Source organism: Cygnus olor, chromosome 6 (genome assembly GCF_009769625.2).
Source record: "Cygnus olor isolate bCygOlo1 chromosome 6, bCygOlo1.pri.v2, whole genome shotgun sequence".
Classification (NCBI taxonomy): domain Eukaryota; kingdom Metazoa; phylum Chordata; class Aves; order Anseriformes; family Anatidae; genus Cygnus; species Cygnus olor.
Window position 1 is genome coordinate 5056637 of NC_049174.1, and position 17555 is coordinate 5074191.

General features: G+C 35.1%; 1 long non-coding RNA gene across 1 annotated transcript; it reads right to left on the reverse strand.

The window, feature by feature from the left end:
• Positions 1-13279: 13279 nt before the first annotated feature.
• LOC121072014 lies at positions 13280-15464 on the reverse strand. The gene is made up of 3 exons (XR_005820936.1): positions 15175-15464; positions 14096-14216; positions 13280-13505 (listed from the first exon to the last, which is right to left on the reverse strand). It is a non-coding gene; the product is annotated as an uncharacterized LOC121072014 (long non-coding RNA).
• Between the last annotated feature and the right edge of the window lie 2091 nt (positions 15465-17555).

The following is a 17555-nucleotide window of genomic DNA, read 5'->3' on the forward strand; positions in this document are numbered from 1 at the left end:
ATGAGCTATGACATGAGGTAACCTTAGCAATGAATTACTGTAACTTTTTCTCATTGATGAATTTCTGTAAGCTTTTCTCTATGTATTTCATGGACAAAGTCATGCAGTAGGGAGATGACTATACTGTGGAACAGCACCCACAGATTTAAAATTAATTTTATATTAAATTAATTCCTACTACCAAGATGGATTAGCCTGGTTAGCAGATGCACTTTCTTCTCTTTTAGCAATAAAGAAAGATAAGAAAGTGATAGGAATCAACTCTTACTTTGCTTTGAGATTCAAAAAACAAGAGGCATGAAATGAAACAAACTAATGGTAGACCCTAAACAAATGAAGGTTGATGCTCATTAACAAGACAGGATCATTACCTGGGGAGGTCCATGGTTCTTTGGGAGATGAGTATGGAGCTAATAGGACTCAATATATTATGTTTGTTCTTCTTTGTACCATACAAAATTAACTTCTAAAGAAAATTCCATTTTAAGTCCCTTTATAGTCCAAAAACTCAATCCAAAGGTACTTTCTTCATATTTTTCTTTTCAAAGTACAATTATATATGAGGTTGATCAACTCCAGTTTGCAAGTCACCAATATTTCATTTCCTTTCTATCTTCTGCACAAGGGTCAACAGAGCATTCAGCTCTGATAAATGCACCTTTGCAAAGGTAGGATGTTTGGAAATGTTGAGGTAGGTATTTTAGACAGCTTGATTTTTAATAAGCACATTCTGCATAAGAGAGAGGCATACTTACTTTTACAAGAATCCATTTTAAAGGAAAAGATAAAATACCTGTAAAGAAAAAAACTGTAGAATACGTGGAAGTAATCATAGCTTCATTAATTTGGTAAGTTTTTCAAAGGAAGGGAAGATATTCTGTGATTTTTATATTCCAGTTACAATAATAGGAAAGCAAGGTCCTTTCTTTCTCTTGAATCTTCTGCCAGCTGTTGAGTTTTGTGAGAGCTCTCAGGTTAACCCTTTCCAAGATAATTATTTACAGCTTTCTGTGTGAATCTGTGTCTGCATTCAGTCTTACTGAATTATTGGAACAGACAGCTGGGGGCAATGATTGGGAATTTGCTTGAATTGCAGAGTTTGCAGCTCACATAGGAGGTCTTCTTTAACTGCCCCTGAAGCTAAGGCATGCATTTGAAAAATGTTCAAGTAAGAGAGGCATCGGTGCTTCTGAAAGACATCTGCCCACGTAGTACCCAAATTTATAATATGACTCTTATTCAAAAAGTTACTACCTGACTCCACACAAATCTGCTGTGCAGCTACACTGCTGAAGTAGTTCTGATATTGCCAATCATTATAAATGAACACTATGAAAAATGTCTTAGGTGTGCTACACAGGGCACAGCCTTAACAGTTTAAATATTCATGGAAGAGAAACATGCATCAAAGGGTACTAGCTACAAAGACAACATCTCTGGCTGAGAACAAGTCTGATCCAAAGTTTGTTGAAGTAAGGAAATATATTTTGATGCCTCTTATGCCAGAAATGTCATAGATTATACATAGATGGATATAATATTACAGATGAATACTATTCCAATAAATGCATTTACTGTATTAGGCCAAGTTTTGGTTTTCATTTTTCTGCTTTTCATTATAAATGAATGATGTGAAATGACAAGTTTGTGTAACACATTACAATTGAGTCATTGCCCATGCCTGAGGCAGGGTAGTGATCTCACTTGTCCAGGTCACTACACAAGTCAACAGGGACTCCAATCTTCACCAGCATGATCAGACTTATCTTCTGGAATAAATTCATACTCATTTTCTCTGTTATACGTACTCAACCTGGAAGTTTCCTCTAATTGAAACATAGCTTCATGTCACTATTTTTTTCTAAAATCCAAGAAGTCAAAGAGAGAGTTTGATTGTAATTCTATGACTATGCTGGTGAAGAATATTTTAATGATAAATATTTTTCAAACATAAGACCTCTAATCTTATTTCACTAGTACAGAGTTTTGTACACACAGTCAATTAAAAATCTTTTTTTTTTTTCCAGTTGATTTATTAGCTGACAAATATGTATGCATAGATGCCCTCATTTTCTCCAAAGCTTGAATTACACTCACCCAAAATCTTTGGTTTTCCATAAACTGTTAGTAGGGATAGCAAATCTTGAAAATAATCCTTTGGTTTTGTCCATTCATAGTATGATTTATTTTTCATCAATCTTTGTGTTAGTTACGTTCCTTTCACCCAAATTGTATGAATAATAGAATAATGCTTAAGCTAAAGGTAAGTGAAAACAAAATACAATTAAGCATGGTAAAAGTTATGCATTCAGCCAAGACATGAACACAGGAAATTTTACAACAGATCACTGCAGAACCAGGGTCCTCATTAACATGAATAGATGTCATTAAGGGTTTTTGAAATGGTAAATTATATTGAAATATTTGTATCAGAACTAGAAACCTGACAGACTTTCTAAATAGTGTTGTCCAGATAGTACTGTAAATACCAATGATGCGTTTGGAAACCTAAATAAATTTAAAGATGCTGATGAAATATTTAGTGAGCACCAAACTGATAGCCTGTAATTGCTGCTGGGAGGAGTATTTTAAGTCAAAAGTCAAGATCAGTTGTTTCTGTTCCACAGGCCCTAACAAAAATAAGGAGCTAAAATGATCAAATAGAGGACAATACTGTACTTTTATTTCCATTATAGGAGATTTCATGCCCTTATGTACAGAAAGCCCGTGTAAGACAGACATAGCCCAATTTAAAAAGGGTTCTAGGAAATCCTGTGAATACAGAGGTTATTTTACAGTAAGAGTGCATGATCTGAAAGCTGAATATAAACCTCACAATCTTTAAGTATTTGCAGATACAGTCCTAGAGCAGTAGAAAAAAAGCATGCTAAAGTTGAGAGCCAAATGTCATTTTGATATATAAATCTCACTCTTGCAGGAATTGCACTTTTTAATTGTTTTTATACTTGTTTCAGATGAACAGTGAACTGATGCAGAGTTTTGTTTTCATCTGATAGGAAGTAAAAGAGAATGTTTTGGGTGACATGGCAAAAATTACGTCCTTGAGACAAAACATAGCTTTGTTTATGCCAATTGGGAAAAATATTTTAATTTAATGTATATTATTCTCTGATATACTTTATGAGAGAGATGATTACTTATGCAAACTCTGCTTTTTCCAGACCAAGTATACTTAACATTATAATGTTTAATAATGCCCAATTTAATGAGCGTGAAGTGAAACGTTTTTAATGGTGCTATGGTAAAGATAGGCTTTCGGAAAACCATAATAAATTAATTAAGAAAAGCAACAGAGGGAAAGGATACTGGACTAAATGTAAAGCTGTACCAAATGACTCTAAATTGCAGACTGCCGTGAATTGGTTTGTTATCTGCAGCTCTTCATTAAAAATTTAGTAACTAGAACACCTTATAATAAGAGAAGTTAGAATGCAAAGGAACAGAGGCATATTATATGGAGACAGACTTTTCATTTCACACTCAAAGAAACAAAAACAATCAATAGGATGACAACAAATCCTTTCCAAGATTCACCTAACATTTAATGTTACATATCCCTGATTAAAATAAGACAGTTATCATCGCACATGATTCATGTCTTTGACAGGTGCCTTCACATCAAAGCCAATTCTAAAGAAGAAAGAAAGAAAGAAAGAAAGAAAGAAAGAAAGAAAGAAAGAAAGAAAGAAAGAAAGAAAGAAAAAGAAAGAAACCTACAGTACAAAAAAGTTTTCTTTTGGAGGAGAGACAGAAAAAAAAAAAAGCTCAAAAGCTGTTGATCATTGCCACAATCGTGAAATGTCATGAAATTATTTTAAAAGACAAGTATGAGAATTTGGAGAAACAATGAACAATGAAATAGTTTATTATTTTAACTTCAAGTAACTGCCATTATTTTTCATTTCAGCATCCACCAAGATTAAATAGTGAAATAAGTTTCTATCTGTCTTATTAAAATACTGATCAAAATTCAGAACCCTACAATAAAATTAAGTCTAGACCAGCAGCCTGGCATAAAAGGCTTGCACCACTTTTCACCCAAACTACATAGCATTATTTTAGGGGATATATTTCTGTAACAATACAGAGTGAAACCCTTCTTGTACCCTACATGCATCCTCAATGCATGAAGAAGGCAACCAGTTGTTGGATTATTTATTTATTTATTTGTTTGTTTATAGAATACTTCCTTAGTAAGAGTGTCATGAACCTAAACCTAAACACTGGCTTTTAATTGAAGATTATAATCTGTTGGTTTACAATTAACTAAGTAAACGACATGAAACTCTGAATTGTTTCCATCTTAAGAAGATGTATTGTGTTTTTTAAGGCTAAAAACAATTTGCATTGAGTGAGATGACAATTTCTTTTCAGTCTGGAAGAGTTTAACATTTTCAAGCCATGCCAACTTTTCAAGTTGTCCTGGTTTCAGTTAGGACAGAGTTAATTTTCCTCCTAGTAGCTGGCAGGGTGCTATGTTTTGGATTAGAATGAGAAGAGCGCTGATAACATGCTGATGTTTTAATTGTTGTAGAGCAGTGCTTACACCAAGCCAAGGACTTTTCAGCTTCTCGCTCTGTCCTGCTAGCGAGCAGGCTAGGGATGCAGCAGGAGCTGGGAGGGGACAGACCCAGGACAGCTGACCCAAACTGGCCAAAGGGGTATTCCATACCATCTGACGTCATGCGGAACAATATATAGGGGTGGCTAGCCGGGGTGGAGGTGGGGGGCCGGCTGCTCGGGGATAGGCTGGGCATCGGTCAACGGGTGGTGAGCAATTGCATTGTGCATCACTTATTTCATACACATTATTACTATTAATACTATTATTATTATTATTGTTGTTGTTATTCTTTTCCCTGTCTTAATAAACTGTCTTTATCTCAACTCACAGACTTCACTTTCCCGTTTCTCTCCCCCATCCTGGAGAGGGAGGGGAGAGGGTGAGCGAACGGCTGTGTGGTGTTTAACTGCCAGCCGGGCTAAACCACAACACAAGTAATTAGAACGATGAGATGAAACCATTATAGATAACATAGATAAACTCTGTATGAAGAATGCAAAGTAATTTGAGTACCTGAACCAGTTTGTTAAAAAAGTGACCTCTGAGATTCAGTTCTTATGAACTTATTTGACCTCTTGATGCTACAGAAGTGGACAAACTGTAGAATAGGCTTTAACAAATCACAAAATATGTTTAAATCACAAAACAGCTTCAAGTTTCCCTTAGTCTCTAGTCTTATCTGAAAAATGAAAGGATAGAATATAGATGTAGAAATAATCTTCAACATGAAAAGCTTAAATTTCAATACTGACTGAGTTAAACTGAGCCTTCAGTCAAAGCCTGTAATTAAATTTATTGTAACTTGAAAAATAATAAGCAAAATTTTCAGGGACATTACAATTTTAATCTTTTACAAGAAGTGATCTGGAGATACTTGTGCCTGAGACAATTTTCCACAATTTCCTGCATGATTTCCCTCCTATTTTAGTATACTTTTGTGTCTGAGTTTATATGTCTTTACATGTTCGCATTATGGTGTAATTTCACTCTCCTGGAAAGTGAAGAGAGATCAGCTTGAGCTTTTGGCTTGTCTTTTAATGACTATGATTTGTTTTGATCTTTACGCAAAGTAAAGAAAAAAGTAGTGGCATCTTAGTAATGACACCAGTAATGCTGATGTAAAGTTTAAATTACTTGGACTCAGACATCAGCTACCACACATTTTCTGTGTGATTTTAGGCAAGACGTTTAATTCTATATCATAATGTGATTGAACATCATAGTGCTTTCTCACCTGGATTTTGTACCAGGATTATATCTTCAGCTATTCTGCTTCAGAGCAGCTTTACTAGGGTAAAACCAGTCTACATCATCTGAGGATAGGGCTAGTAAGCCTCCACTGAGGCAATGATAAAAATACGTCCCTTGCTTTGAAGGGGCTGAGAGAGGTAATCCAGCAGCATACAAATACATCTAAAATTAAGAGGCACTACATTCATTCATCTTTCGTTTCTCTTTTTTCTCCATTGTATACAAATTTGAGAAAATGCCCCAGATAAGTTATCCATTAAGGTTGCTTTTTAAGATTTTACAGTAGAAGTCTGATTTAAGAAAATCTTTCCTAAATGAAAATGCTGTTTTCTGATAGCTCTGTTGATGTGGAAAATGGAAAGTGGTTTAGGCTCTCCCTCATCCCTTCAGCATTCTAGATATACAGGAGCTAATTTGTGTGAAATGAGAGAACTGATTTTTTAGCCAGCTCATTAGATGCAATTAGAAGAAAACTGTCCCTCAGGGTCAATGAAAATCTCTACCAGAGAAATGATTATTCGTGTAAGAGGGCCATCTTTGCTTAAGTATAATAATGTTGTGTTGGCTTGTACTTTTCATACACTTCTTGTGGTTTAGTTAGAAACAACACACAATGAAAGAACACTCACTTTGTTGCATGGAACATTTGAATCTAACCTTTTTTTGTTATTGTTGTTTGTTTTTATTTTTAGTAAAACCCATGTACTATAGAGTGGAAACCTGGGTTTAGAAAGATTTTGTTCATAAAAGAATTGATTTTCAAGTGTCATTTAAGTAGTTCTGTATAAGATTTAAAAAAATTTATTTTTAATGTAGTTTTGTGAGGAAAAATGGAACACTGAGAGTAGTATAATGAATGGATAATGTTAATGACTGTGTGTACTTTTATACCTAAAGATAAAATTTTGCAGTACAGATAATATTATGAAAAATTTACTATAATGATTGTTGGAGTCATTCATCTGAAATGATTCCTCAAAACAAAATTATGAAAATTATGCTGAGGTTAATTATTTTGAGATCTGCACCTCTTTTGCTTGTCTTCAAGCACAGGAGTATTTTGAAGCATGCATGCCCAGAGGAAGAGTTTATGTACTTCTGGGCACGCAGACCAAGTTACTTCATCCATCCTTGAAGCTCTGACCCTGTGCCAGAAGAGTCTATTTCTGCCCTCCCCTCCTCCCCACCCCCCTTTCTTTTTTTTTTTACATCACATTGAAAAACAGAACACCTTTTCCATCAATAAGTTAAATATAGACATGTTTGTTACAATATGCTAATGAGTATTTTGCCTAGTTTCTCAGCAAAACATACAAATGAGCTGTAGCCATTTCTCAGGGAGACTATTTAATATTTAGGAGATATTTGTGTTAGTAAAATATTCTTAATGTCCATTCTAAACGTTTCCTGTGGTCTGTTTCACACTACTGCTTCTAATATTGTCCTCTTAGACCTTTCTCAGTGATGTACAGCCCTCTTTGGAATAAAACGCTTCTTTTGACTATTTTTTTTTTCAATCATACAGCACAAGTATATACTTCTAATTTTAAAATTATTCCCTCTTTCATGTTGTGATCCAATGCTCCACAGAAGAAAGACAAGCAGCTTTACAGAACAGAAAATAATTGCTGTTGTATATTAAATACTGAAATATAATTACCATCTGAAAGTTACAAAAAATCCTAATTGATCACTTGCTTCTTTGCAATAAAAGACCCAGTGTTTCCAGAATAGCAAAGTGACGTACTTTGGTGTATAGTTAAATAATAATAATAATAAAATAATTTAAAAAAGTAAATGCCAGATTTTTCTTTCTATTGGTCAAAGTTGCAATTATTACAGCAATTAACCTTTTGATCTCTATTATAGTGCAAGTCAAATCAACAGAAGTTAAAAATGACATGGTGGGGTTTTTTTTGCAATGAAATGTACTAGCAGAAGCTGTCAAGAAGTTTAGCAATGAATCATGCTGTTATGGATATAGAAATCATTCTGTCCTTTAGAAATGTATGCCTCACACATACAGAAAATAGTAATGTAGCACCTTGAGACGGATACTTTTTCCGTTGTTCATCTATTAAAATTGAACCAACTGGTCTTCAGATTCTGAACTTTTTCTTCAGGTAAATTGGTTAAAAGAATTTTATACAGCTTGTGTATAGTCACAATGACCCAAATTGGTATTAATCAGTATCATTATGCAAAAGTTATGTGATGATTATTTTATGAGGCCAAACGTGTATTACAAAAGTATACAATAGATTTATCTAGATAAGTAGCTTTTAAGAAGTAGGGCAATTAAAAAGAGAATGCTTTGACCTATGTTGTCCAAGCAAAGTGATTTAAATTTAATATTCTACATTTGCTAGTGAGCATGAGGTTTATTTTCATTGGCTCAGACTATAAAAGACCTTATGGTCTCATGATTAAAGCAACAATTTAGCACTTCATGATAAGGTTATACAGAAGTTCAAGACGGGATGAGGGCTACTACATTGAAATACAGCCACAGTATTTATTTAGGCAAAATAATTATTGGACTGGAAAATGGTGTTGTATACTGGATTGCTGAATTAATTTGGCTTTTTAAGTGTTTCTCTAGAATTCCAATTATTTTCTTTATTTTTTAACCAAGATCAGTTCACAGCACAGCTACACAAATAATATGGCCCAATAAGAGATCAGTCAGGAGCAAAAAACAGGTGACTGAGACAAGTGAGAGGGGCAATTATAATCCATTATTTATTTATTTTTTTTTTTCTTTTAAGTCAAATTATTCTAGTACTTGAACATAAGTTGGAGTCTTTATAGTTTTGAGAACTCAAGACTAGACCAGTTTAAGAGAAAACATAAGCCTTGCAGCCTTAAATATACAGAAATGAGGAACAGGAAAAAAGATGGATAAACACAGCAATAAAAGTGAAAGCAATTTGGCCACAGTCGTTCAATAAATTAGTGGTATTCAATACATTATATGGTATTCTGGATATTTTCTTTTTGTGATATTTTCTGCATGCATACCTACTATTACATGCTATCAGGATTAGCAGTATTAACATTTTATCAGGTCTTCAGTTATGAAGAGAATAATGAACCAGTATCTAGGGAAAATACTGAAACAAACCAAGGCAAATTCATCTGTAATGCAGTAGAGACAGCACCTTTCTGTAATACTGTTTTGATTTGGTATGGTATGTGTTATTGCTCATCAAAGAAATTTAATGGTCTCATGTAACGATTGGTGAAAAGGAGAACAGTTTTATTGAGACATAAAAGATTAAAGCAAGAAAAAAAAAGAATAACATTTTTGTTTTCTTTGTGACTTCCAAGTGGCTATTTTTCAGTACTAACTGCTTTTTTTCTCCCGTAATCTGAAATAGTTTCATAAAGATCTATTGTATTTGTCTTCATATAATCATTCCATGCATCCAGTTTCAAAACCATTGAAGATGTTTTGATCTATATCACACTCATACTTGACTAATGTTTTTACACGGTATTGGATAACATGAAATCTTTTGTGATGGGGAGGGACAGCAGCCATGGATGAAGCACAGATCTAAGGCTTTTAAGGTCTGTTGCCACAGTGTTTCATGAAAAGCTGACATTTAAGTATCTGTGGTATACTTTTTTTGTGGGATATATGCAGTTACAGGGCAAGTGATTATCTATAAATGAATGATTTTCCAGACAGTTTCAACATAATTAGGCTAAAGAATTAGTGAAATGAGAGGAGTTGTTTGCACATGCTCAGAGCTTTCAACAATGCTTTTAACAAGATGCTAAAATTGTTTTCCTCAGGATATTTACTGAAGAGTAGTATTAGCTAATTTAGAAGAACTCCGCTTTAATCTAATTCTAGGAAATTATAGATACTTGAGAAGAATGGTTGTGGGATTTTTTCTTTATCCAATAGTACCATTTCTGCTTGCTGAAATAGATTCTGCATGGAAAAAAATTGGTAAATCGGATTTTTTTTTCCACATTGATCTAAAATAAATTTATCAATTTATTGATGACCTTTCTGCTAAGTGTGAAGACAGGGATCACTTGAATTGTGAATCAGTTCACAAGAAGTGAATACGTATTTTTGTTATCTATCCCATACCAATAATATTCTTAAGGTTTTTTTCATTTCTTCTTTTCATTATGGATAGCAAATTTAGATAAAGAAAAAAAAATAGTTATTTATAATTAAAATATTACTTTTGTACTGGAGATCCACTGTATAAGACCTCATTTTATTCTGCTTTTCTTTTTCATGCACTTAATTTGGTTACTATTTGTCCTATTATCAAAAGACTTGAACTGTAATTGGAGAAGAGTCCTTGGAAGTTAAAGAACTTGCTGTGCTTTGGTATAGCAGGACTTGACATTCCTACACATGCCCCAGGAGGGAAGCAGAGTGGTAGCAAAATCACAAATTATTGATCTTTCTTCTCCCCCACCCCTCATTTTTTTCTTTATTTATTTGAATGGATCAGTCTCCAAGAGACTGAATGTCTCTTTTCTGGTATTTTCTGGTATCTGGTAAAATACCTTTTCTGGTATTTTGCCTTCATCACAGTACTAACAAAACATTTATTTTTCTATAAATGTTTTGTTAGTACTGTGATGAAGGCAAAATACGTATAAACTGCCCTTCTGGTTTTAGTCACTGTTTTGATTTTGTTTTTTAATTAGTCCTTGCCAAGATGGGGGAAAGGTGGTTATGTTAGTGGAAAACACTACAAAATCTTTTGATACTCAATTCCTGTGCTAGTATCAGTGATTACTAACGCTATCAATAAGCCTATGAAAATATTTGACCAGTAAGGAGGTTAAGAGTGAGAAAAACTTAATATGAACTTTAGGCATGGAAGAAACTACAGAAAAATCAAAAGCTAGCATTAATGGAACTGGAGCATTCTTATGAATTATTCTGTTTCTGTAGCTTATTTTCACCAACCTTAATCTATAAATATGCCTATCCCTCCATCCCACCACCCCTAAATTTTAGTTCAGATATAGAACACAGACTCATGATGTAATAAACAGACAGAAAATTCATTCATAAATATATTTTCTTTCTTGTATAGGGCAGGTATATAGCCTGAATCTCATGTAATGGTATTTATCATTTGGTCTTTTTTACTCCAGCCACTTTTTGTTCTATTTCACTGTGCTTCCTTCTAGATGTATATAGGCTGGATGAAGTTCAATAAGCAATAAAGCATTTTGAGTTTATTAAAACCATTTCAACCAGTATGCAATTAATTGAAATTCTCAAGTTTATAAATAATTGGGCAAAATATCTTTATGCTACTTATTGGACTAGTAGTAGGAGGTGCCCCTGAGAATTTACAATATGATTTCATGAAAGATTAGGAAATGTTTCTCTTGGGATAGCTGTGGTATCCAAATTTATCATATTCTCTGTAAATTCCATGTGGGTATATCGGTTTTTAATATGTTATTGTTATCACACCACAAATGTAGTTAGTGAGGTATTTAGTATAACACTGAATTTAATTACCGTAACAATACACTAGCAAAATAGGGAAGTTATATTGCTTTCATTTTGTCCAGAGGAAACCTAGATGCAAAAAGTGTATGTCTTATCACATACAACATAATTATAATCTCAGGTAATATTTCTGTGAAGTCATCCTGAGTACTACAATAGTAATTTACCCACTGGATTATCACTGGATTAACTCTCACCTTGAAAGAGAAAGAAGGAAAGGAAAAAAAAAAAAAAAGAAAAAAAAAAGAAAAAAAAAGATTTCTCTTTGCTTTTGTTTTAAATGAAATAATAAAAGATTCCCATTAGACAAAAAAGGTCTTTCCATTGACCATGAATGAGTTGATGAGTCTTAAAAAGATTATTTTTGTCTTCTAATTTCTCATGGAAAATGAGATGACTGCCTATTTATTTATTTATTTTTGCATACATCATAAGTACGGGTTTACTTTAGGTTCTATTTAAAGTGGTGCACAGTTTAGCATAAAATATACTTCCTAGCATGCAGTACTATTAAAAACAGTATGTTTGTCTTCTAAATGTTAATAGAAATCCCTTGACAAAAGGACGAAGTTCAGCAATATCTATAGTATCTCTAGATACTATAAAATCAGAAATTCATAGATAAAATAGATAAAACATGTAATGCAGTCTAGGCAGAATCTGGTTTTATACAAGATAAGCAATTTTACATGAAGTTGAACATGTCATCTGTCCTAGTTTCAAATGATTTGCTTCACTTAGAATACCTATCAGTAACTGATAATTATTTTCAATAATGAATTTTTCACACAAGCATTTTTTCCACCATATCCATCCAAAACCATACTAATTTGTACTCATTATAGTACATTTTTCTGCCTATGTCAGAACATTAGTTAGGCATTTGAAGTTATACCAACAGTATGGTACATGAAAAGTTGTTCAAAATGTGTACTCTAATGGACTATTATTCAATTTTTAATTAAAACCCTATAAAAGATACTTTTTTCATTACTATATTGACACACAACCAAAGTTATGCAAATGCTCTGAAGCTGCATCGTCATCAGCTGCTCTTAGATCCAGATTATTTCAAAGGTCTTATATGGAATACAGAAATATCTTAAATTAGCAGCCAACAGAACAGAAAGAGATGACTAAATTGCTATAGGCTATGTTGGACAATGCATAGATCACTTTTATTGTGGACTTCACTTTTACTTGCACTCACCTTACACTCACCTTGACTTGATAGGTATCTCAAGAAACAAGATGTAATAGAATACGTAAAACTTTATTTTACTCCTTTTAACGAGGCATTGATTTCTTGCAGAGGAAAGTCTGAGGCAGTTCTTTACTGTGTATACATCCTATGTGTTCAAATGGGGTGCATAATACTATTTAATATAGAATAATTCTGATATTCACTTGCTTGACCTTCTACAGGCCACCACCTAAATAGGTAAAAATAAATAAATAAATAAATAAAATCCTATGTATCAAAGATTGTGCAACCACAGTCAATGTCTTCTGTGGGGGATTTCAAGACTTCAATACGAAAAAATAAGGGTGAGTCAGCCGATGGGACTAACTCTTAGAAAGTGACCTCATTCCATCTGAGCATTACTTAATCAATTTAAGAAAAACAATAATTGAAGGAAAAAAAAAAATGATCAGAATTACATTAATGAAGCAATTGTTTATCTCTAGTGCACATGCTATGAAAAAAATAATTTCAGGAGAGATGACTTAGTGGATAATTCTGTAATAATTGCAATTTTATCCTTCAAATAGGTACTCTAAATATAATATAGGCTAATAATGACTGAATGGCTCCCAGTAGCTCCTGCCAAATGAATTGTACAAGAATAAAGAATACTGTGAGAATAACATGTTTTTTTCGAAGACAGAGGACTTTTATTCCTTAAAATTGCTAATCTACCATTTTTAGAATATCATTTTCATTGCTGTTTCAAAACACAATATGAAAATAGAGAGTTCTATCTCTTCCATCTTGCAGGTTGTATTTGTCACAAAATTAGATGGTATTGTTCCTTATAGCACATATCAAGTAATTTGATAATAACATTAATTCGAGCTTCCCACAGCAAAATGTAAGGATGGCACAAGCATTCTCTTTAACAGAGTAAATTCTTGGAGTAAAAGCAGTAATATTCAAGCACGCTGAAAAGGAATATTGAAAGATATCATTTGTATCATTAGTCTAGGTCCCACAGCATTCTTATACTTCTATTTCCCCAGTAGTTTTTCTACAGATATTAACATGAAGACACATTTTGTTACCATGAAACTCTACAGCTTTTGAGCTTTGGAATAAAGTGTGGTAGTGCTTGACTTTACTATTTTTTTTTATCCGTTTATCACCGTGAGATGTCTTGTTTCTAATGGAAATGGAAAACCTGTTATGTTCCAGCTAAAAATGCCAGAGGCTAACATACAAAACTTTGTTGTTTGTAATGTCATTTAGAGATTCACTATATAGATCTTCAGATACCCACCAGTTCTTAAGAAGCAGAAGTGAACATTTTAAGAATATGGGAACCAAACCCACAATTGGAGAAAATAAAGTGTTAGCAACTCCCTTGCTTCTGCAGAGGTGATTACTAGTCTTCTCTGCATTTCTTTGTACACTAATAAGTGTGTAAAAACACAGGAAAATTGCCCTCAAACTGAACAAGAGGTGTACATTATCTGTAGAAACAGATTGGTAACATCATTTTCAGTAAACAGTAGGTTAGTGTGAAATTACTTACTTTAGCCATGGCTAATTGAGCTGCTGTAGTGGCACTCTTGTCTCTGTCAAAGTCAGCGATTCTTTGAGGTCTCACAAATACGTCCAGGAAAAGGGAGTGAGCACACAATGAATAAGATTATCTAAAGAAAATAAATGAATAATGATGTTAGGGCTCAGATGTATAATTTGCATGGACAAGAATAATATAGATTTTGAGGGGTCTACAGACTGTATAATATTTAATACTGGGACTAACAGGAACTGATAAACTTTGTCATGCTCTTCGGAGTCTGATTTACGGAAGTAAGATGACTGAGAGCTGTAGTTTTATGTGAAATTCGGGCTTCATGAAGACTGCCATAATATACTTCATTCACATCTCTATAATAAGATTGTAAACAAATACTAGTTATGAATGTATTCTCTGTGGGGAAAATTTGTATGGAATCCATGAGGGGAGGATTACTGGTTATTGCTAGAGTTGAAAGAGAGTAGTAAGTACATAAAATAAATTAAGAATCCATTTTACTTCTGTGTTACTGCCACAACACTTGCTTGAATTTTTTTTTATTATTATTATTTTTTTTCTGAATAGTATGATTGTTGCCATCAAGATATTTGTCTTACTGCTTATGGAGTGCTTTCAGTTCCCTCATCTGCAGGGACAGCTGCAGGGTCCCCAGGACAGTACATTGTCTTCTGAGCAGGGGCAAGGCTGGGAGCAGAGGTCTAGGACTCAGCATGCTTTTTAGGTGTGGGGCACGATGGTGCAAGAAGTAACAACAGAAGGAACTTCCATCCTCATAGAGTCTGTCTTCTTCCCCACTCACTAAAGCAGCCAAAACCAAGGCAGAAAGAGGGGACAACCCTGTCCCTGTCTTACAAGGCTGTCCACACAGCTCCATCCTTCAAAGTACCCCTTTCCCCTCTGACAGCTACCACCCCGACACTCCACCAACTCCAAATGCCAGCTGACAGCCCTGGCACTTGGGTGTGTAGCTACATTTACATTTCACGACTTCCCCAGGGAATCCACTGCAGGGAACACCTCCTCCCAGCCACCCCAAAACACCCCAGGCATCCCTTTGCTGAACCCACCAGCCACCCTCTGCTGGGAGAATCTGCCTGGCCACCTTGATGGAAGGCTTCAGAATCTGGGGCATCACTGAAGCTGGCACTCTGGGCACATTGTACCGGGCAGGAGAGGCTTCAGCCTTATTTACAGGGGTCTTGCTCTACACTGGCTCAGCAGCATCATGCCAGGAACTCCTGGGCACAGGCTGTTTTCCAAATTACAGGGCAGCCCTGCTTCCAAAGGGCAGAAAAGGCTCTTTTGCCCTGATGCAAGTGGCATACTGCAAGACACCTCACTTCTTAATGGGGTGCTTACCCTAGCCATATGCAAGCAGGCAGGAAGTGGCAGCGTAAAGGGCCCTGCCCTTCTTATAGGGCAGGCAACAGTTCTCCATTGAGGACAAAGTGATGCTCACCCTTCTTAAAGGGTTGTGATTCTCCTCACGTAAGGAAAGGAGCAACAAAACAAAGGGCCACAAACAGGCCAAGACCCCAGCCCTCATTATAGAGTGGGTCACCCAGCTCCAAGGCAGGCTGGCCAACAGCAGGGCCAGCCATGTTCTTATGTGACCTGGGCTTGGTTACAGGCAGGTCCCTGTGCACAGAGTGCCATTCTCTTTTCTTCTTTTTGCTCTGTTTTTTATAAAATTTTCTTTCTGTCTCAGCCCCATATTTTTTTCTTGTGCTGTAAGGCTATGAAATAAAAAAAAATAAAATAAAAAAAGGTCAGCAGCTTAAGGCTTACTTTCTCAAATTTAAGAACTATAGCTTTTGTAAGTATAATCCAAAACTCTTGTTCCCACTTGGACCAAAAATTCTGTTCAGATTGTTTCCTTGATGATACATTTCTTTTTCTATACTGTTTCAAACAATGAGGTCCTTTGAGTCAGCTCTAATATATTTTACTTAGAACGTATGGTTAGAACTAGCAGTAGTAGTCAACGAAGCTGCTTCAACATTTCTTACTGAAATCTTCATCCTTTCTTCTGCTTTTCACACCTACCTATTTACGGTCTGCCCCCCCCCCCCCCCCATATCTTCTTTCCTCTTTCCACCAAAGTTTTTCATTCCCTTTTTGCACCTACTCTTGCCTTTCTGCCTTTAAGGGCTACCTGTTCCCTATTACCTGTTCAACCAGAGGATTCCTTAGATTTCTCATAAAATTTTTACCAGTGAATCAGTTTGTCTACTGTATATCAGTAACGCACCAGCTGTCACCCAAATGCTTCTGCAATCCTCAGATAAGTCAGTATTTCCTGCCTAAACACAGAGAAACTACCTCAGTTATTTCTGCTCAGAACATTCTGCTCTCTGCACAGTGTTACCTCAGGGATTCCCTACCAAACTCCTCTGCTTTCCCTGCTGAGGAAACTCAGGGGTTCCTTCCCAAAGCCTTCTGCTTTTCCTTCCAGAAATGGGTTCATACAGTCAGCTGTATCCTCCACATTCAGTGGCTTTGTCAGTTTTGTATCGTGCAAAGAACTGTTTTGTTTTCCCAAACAGAAAATATTTTTATTTGTGGAATTTTTTTTAAGGAAGTCAAAACTCTTATTCAAAACCAGGAACCAAAGAATTTTATCTCATTTGCAGGCTGGGCAAGAGGACGTAGGGTGAAAGCTGGAAAGGGAGTGGACAAAACACGTGTCTCCCTTATCTCAAAAATTTTGGAGATCATTCTGAATTGGAATGAGAAAGGAAGAATCGAGCCCAGGCAGTGATGAAAATCTGAGAAATGCAATGTCCTCAACAGAGTCTAAATATTTAGTTCAAGAACTGGCTGAAACTCATTCAGCTGAACTGTATTTAACTGCCTCCTCCACTGGACTGCTTCTCAGCAGAGCTGGCCTGTAACAGATAGCAATGGCAGTGTGCTTTGAACATTAGAAACAATCATAACACACTCTGAGAATACCACCTATGTATTGGAGCCAAACTGATTGCAACTATTAAATTAATGATATGTTATTAAAGCTCTGAGATACGTATGAAATCCAATCATCAGAGTACTTGTATAATTACCACTTATTCATCAGACTTTTGAGTGCTGCAGTCTGCCATGCAAAATGGTGTCATCTGAAATGTGTTTGCAAGAACCAGCTTGTCCTTGTGGCACAATCAGGATCACACTGCCGTGTGGATTGCTATGTTGACATTCATATCAGGTGAAATAATTGTGACTCTGGAAAACTCAGAGAACTCAGGAGAAAAGAGAAAAATTGGACAAACCAAACTGAGCTAAACGAAGTACAGACTAGCTGCATTTTTCTGGATGTTCTGAGATACATCGCCTTGACAGAGGTTTCAAAACATCTAGCAGTCTTCTTGTATCATTTTAAACCATGATTCTTTGAAAAAATGATCATTAATCCTGTCAGAAAAGGATCTTTATCTCACCTTTGCGCATT